We start from the raw sequence: 5,466 nt of genomic DNA, 5'->3' as shown, positions 1-5,466 counted from the left end.
GCGCGTGCGCGTGGTACACGCGCGAGAAGATGAACGAAGATCGAGATAGCGGGAGGGTTAAATAAAGTGATTCAGATTTTTTTAGTTTAAACAATGCACATTTGTTTCTTTTATCTTTAAATTGCATGTTTTCTTATTGTGCAAATAAACCTTTGTTTTTTTAACATTTCTTGTTGCAAGCCATTTCTCAGAACATGTTTAATAAATGCTTTAAAAAAAAAAAAAAAGTGATGGAGACATGTCCCCAGTATCCACAGTGTAAATGACACCTATGAAATGAATACAATATTTGTGCACTAAGAACTCTTAAGGGGTGAAATCAAAAACAAAGTGTGGTATGAGTTGTTGGAATTAGTTACACCTTGGCTAGATAAGATAGATAATGTAATATAATATGCCAATTGCTTTCTAAAGCATCTAAAGGCTGCTTGAAATATAGTATTGGCTTGAAAGCAGCAGGGATAAGGAGTTGGGCTCCGGTTTGTTTTTCCCTCGTTCCCGTGAGCAGTGCATCTGGGTGATGTAAGTTTCATGTGCGTTAGATGTTTCCATTCACATAATGTTAGCCTAACACACAGACACGACCCTCGTCTCATACACACTTGTCTGTCACGGTAAGTGGTGGTAGGCAGGTATGAGCAGGTTGGACCCAAATGCAGGACACGAAAGCCAGCAGTTCAGAGAAGGGTTTTAATACAACAAAAGGCGAGCACACTTACAAACAGAGTGGCTGATTGACTGAATCCAAAAACAAAGGCTGTCCAACAGAAATCCAAAAGGGTGAAAACCAGAATCCAAAAATGAGCAGGGTAAAAGGGAGACACGGCGAGTAAGGCTGAAGACACAAGAACAAACTGCAACACTGGGTGACAATGAACCAACAAAGACAAGACAGAAACACCAGGTGTATGTACACAGGGACTAACGAGCAGGGCGGGAGCAACACAGGTGAAAGACATGAGGCTAACGAGACACAGGCAGGCAGAGAGAGAGCGGGGGAAAACAGAGACAGACATGCAGGGGGATCACTGGGGTAACAGACATGACAAAGGTTACTAAACACGAGACGACAGACAAGACAGAACCCCAAAACCCAACAGACCAAAACAACAGATAATAAAACTGACTAAAAGTACAAAACATGACATGGCAGACAGGATCGTGACACTGCCTCTCCGTTGCTGTTGTATTAATAACTGACAGGTAACCTGCAGCGGGTCTTCCAGCTCTGCTGTTTCATCAGCGCTCGCCACAGTGTGACTGACTCGCACGCCGATCAGCTTGTTGTGCTAACCTCAGCGCCACTGCCCTCAGCCTCGTCCGCCAACTTGTTCATATCTCTGGCTTTCTGAATTTCAGACACTTGCCCATTCTGAGCTAACGTTACTAGCACGTCAGAGACGTTTTCTTTTGTTTTCTTTTCTAACAACTGACTGATTCGCGCAGAGCTGGATGCCATAGCTCTTGCACTGCTAACACTTCACAGTTCAGAGCGTAAAGCTAAACACTGACCTAAACAGTAATGTTACCTGTAATGCCGTACAACATCAGAGTCACACCAAACGGAGTATATTATGAAGTCTCACACACACAAAGTATTCATTTATGACGTTACAGCATTAATTAAATCCTACGAAAGGACAAGAAAAAATTTAAGACCTTGGTAAACAAAATCTAAAACTTAGTAAAATTAGTGAAATTTAAAACTTTTAAGGCCTTATTTTTGGAATATGAAATTTAAGACTTTTTTAATATTTTTAAGACCCCACGGGTACCCTGTATACCTTCTCTCTTGACTTAATCATGACACATTTGCATGTCAGTGACTCTGGATGTATGGCATACATCTTGTTGCACTCAGACACTTCATATATAAAACTTGATGCAATGTTAAATAATGTGTCTCTGCACAGCTTCCTTCCAGACTTCAAAAGTTCCTTGACCAAAACACAGTGCATTACACCAGAAAATACCAAGCTCAGAATTTTGATTAGTGTTCCATTCTGCAACTCTACAATGGAGTTGTTTCTTTTCTGAAGGCGGCTGCTGGTGTAACAGTGATGCAGTATTCCATGCACAATGAAATGGTTGTAGTAGCAGGCTAGTAGTTCCTTTATTGCAAGCATGTGGAACACCAAGACGTATGTATGTACTGATTTACCAAAAACTCCGATGTGGGCACTGATTTGAACTGATTTGTCAGTTGAACACTTGCTGCCCTGTAGTTCAGAGAAAAGATCTGTAACATTCTCATTCGCATTTCACATTACGGTGGCTCCTTTCTTTGTGACACTCCTCCCCCTAAGGTACCTCTTCCTTATCTGGAAAGGCACATGAGTTGTTCCACTGAAATATTTCAACGGGGTACCATTAAAAGATTCATAGAAAAATGTGGATGTGGCCCACAGAGGTCCCCAGTTCTTCACATTTGCAGAAAAATGCATCATTAGATGCACATTAAATGAAACATTAGCTGTGCCATATAACCCCTCTAATTCTCTGACAAATTGTTTCAATGACTGCTCAGCTATCGCTATGTCGCTGTCTCTGATCCTGCATTGCAGGAGGTGATAAACGGCAAAAACCAAAAGGAAAAGGTGGCTCCAGTATTTTCTGGAGAGGATCCCATTCAAAACAGGCAAAGCATAGAATAAAAGAAACAACCTCCACTCAGACACCTTCCAGAATTTCCTTTCTTTGATAGATCGTGGTACTCTTGTGATCTTCGTAGGTGGCAAGATTGCTTTAAGTTTCTTGTTGATCAGCTGCGTTTTAGTTCCATTTTCATGGTTTGTGGAATTCAGCCACAGGGTTGCCAGCTCTTGTGTAACATTGAGACATACACTATGCTGGTATTCAGGAACAAGGCCTTCCCAGAGGAAAAATCTTTTTCTCAGAATAATCTTTTCTTTAACTCTTAAAAAAACACTAAGATCTCAATAGTATATCTTTTTGAGATCACTCCAATCTGAATTGTTGCTCCTAAACCCCCTTAGTAGAAAAGGATGAGATGAAGAGAGATTGAGGTTTTGAGACTTGGGTGAGACAAATGGATACTGAATTGAGATTACAATAGGATAAATGGAAGTCACAGATGAGATCTCATCATTGTATCTTTTTTGAGTTCATTAATGTCTTGCTTATTGCTCCTAAAAAGCAGTTGGGAGCTCAGGAGAGTTGTTTGTGAGCTTGATTGTATGACATTACTGTCTGTGCTTGGAGAACCGTGCTGGAGGCCCTGAGCTGGATTTGAACCATCCTTGTTTTGGTCCAAGGGCAACAATACTGCCGCTGCGCCATCCAGCTAAAATTAAAAGTGCAGGACTGATTGTTTTTAAATAGAGTACAATTTTCCTTTACTTAAAAGAGGAGAAATATCATATCCACAATTAAAGTCCTCAAAATTCTACATTCTATAAAAGGTATAAAAGTATTCCATAGTGAATGTACTTAAGTATCAAAAGTAAAAGTGCTTATTCTATATGACAGATACATGTTGTATCTCAGTTCTTGTGTGCATTCGGTCCTTAATGAATTAATCTCTAAACATCATGTCAAAGTATTGGGTGTTCCAGTTATGTTTGCTGTGACTACCTTAACAAATTGGAAAACATAAAATTTCAAAGTGCATTATTTTCAATGTCAAAATTCATTTTCTCAATAACTTAATTGTAATAGATAATTAACAATAAATACAATAAGGATTTGAAGTTAAGGGGAGTAAAAGTATAACCCCCCATAAAAAGAAAATACTCAACCTCAACATTTTATGTAAGTATGCACTTTGTAAAATAACCCCTAAGTGGGGTCACTAAGACAAAACTGAGAAATATCTTGGAGCTTTTTTTTCTGATCCACATTCTGGACTGAAATTATACTTATTTAAGATACTGTAGAGATCTCATCCTTTGATCAGAGTAAGACAGAGATGAGTTTTTGCTCCTGAGGCCAATATGAGAAAGCTGAGTCATATTTGAGAAGAATCATGAGCTCCCAGGAGTCATCGCTGAGTTTTCTTTGAGCTCTTTCTCTGATCTCATGGTCCAATGTTCAGGAGACTTAAATTAGACTTATTTAAGATCAGTTAGAGATCTCTTGTTTTGATCAGAGTCAGACATAAATGAGATTTTATGTGGTTGTTTCTCCTGAGATGAATTTGAGAAGTGGGAGAAAAGGCCTTTGGTCTCACCTTGGTATTAAAAGCAGCTCACTTGTGTCTAGGAGAAAAGAAGGAAACAACTATGAGATCTCATATTGGATTTTGCTTTCCTATGGGTTGGACCATTTGAAAGTCTAATTTCATGAGTAGACTTGGGTTGCATTGTAGAAATGCTCAGCTTCCGTTCGTAGACAGGGCTCAGGGCTAACATATGGATAAGGACCCCCACCTCTCTTTGATGACAGAAGTCACAACCATAAAGTCCATTAAACTGCTTCGTATTTCCGTACCACGAGTTTGCAGTTGCTGAAGTTCTTTTACAAATGGAATGATGACTGGATGTCTGGATGTTGGGCTTGCCCACTCCAAAGGCAAGGAGCACAGATGTTCTTCAGGAAGAGATGAAGAACTAAGTACATGTCTGACAGCACGTTACCGCCACCAGACTCACAGTTGCAGCCAGCTGAATCAGTTGTTTCACAGATGTGTTTTTTGACACTTCTAATTTGGAATTTCTATGATGCCTCTGCAGGTGGTACCTGCTTTCCAACACTGCCATAGGTGGATATACAGTGCTCACAATTGCAAAATATTTTGACAGTGACATATTTTTCATTGTTTTGTCCATAATATTACATATGAAATTAAACAGTAACTGCAGGCTAAAACCCTCACCTTTTCAGACTACATCTCAACAACCCTTGCTAGCACTTATACATGTCTCATTTCATGGGCACTTGTACTGTAGCACTGAACATGGTTTTAGTTATTTATTTAAAAAGACATAATAAAAACAGACAGAATGCACATAGACAGTAGTGTATATAGACAACATATCACCATCATCACGTAACCTCATTCATTTCTGTGATCATACAGCGGAAAGTTCTTAACTGGCAAACTCATTAACATAGTGAAGCTGGCAGTGAAGCTAGCAGAAGTATAGGCCTGGCACAGTATTACCAGGGACAACACATTCTCACTCCCGACTCGTCACATATTGACGCTTTGGTCAAGGCCCTTTGGTGTCGCTTGGCAACGCCCTGGGTACCCCTCATAGACATAAAAAGACATGTACATAAAAAGGTAAACCTTAACGTTTAAGGTTAGCAACTAATCTTAGTCATCTTTGAAGTACTTTACCTTTTGAAATAAGAATTGCCTGGACTGCTGACACTTTCAAATCCTTCCTAAAAACCCATCTCTATTCATTGGCCTTGAGTAGTGACATTTTTTACCTTTTCTACTGTTGTAGTCGTGTATATATGTTGTATATTCTGAACTTGGAAAGCACTTTGGTCAACTAG

The 5,466-nt window shown here is 39.5% G+C and overlaps 1 long non-coding RNA gene across 1 annotated transcript; it reads right to left on the bottom strand.

The window, feature by feature from the left end:
• Nucleotides 1-4,916: 4,916 nt before the first annotated feature.
• LOC123975516 lies at nucleotides 4,917-5,466 on the bottom strand. Its single transcript, XR_006826073.1, has 2 exons — nucleotides 5,303-5,466; nucleotides 4,917-5,212 (listed from the first exon to the last, which is right to left on the bottom strand). It is a non-coding gene; the product is annotated as an uncharacterized LOC123975516 (long non-coding RNA).

The sequence above is a fragment of the Micropterus dolomieu genome, linkage group LG08 (assembly GCF_021292245.1).
Source record: "Micropterus dolomieu isolate WLL.071019.BEF.003 ecotype Adirondacks linkage group LG08, ASM2129224v1, whole genome shotgun sequence".
Taxonomy (NCBI): Eukaryota; Metazoa; Chordata; class Actinopteri; order Centrarchiformes; family Centrarchidae; genus Micropterus; species Micropterus dolomieu.
The sequence above is the reverse complement of the archived record's forward strand: the minus strand, read 5'-3'. Positions and strand labels throughout refer to the sequence as shown.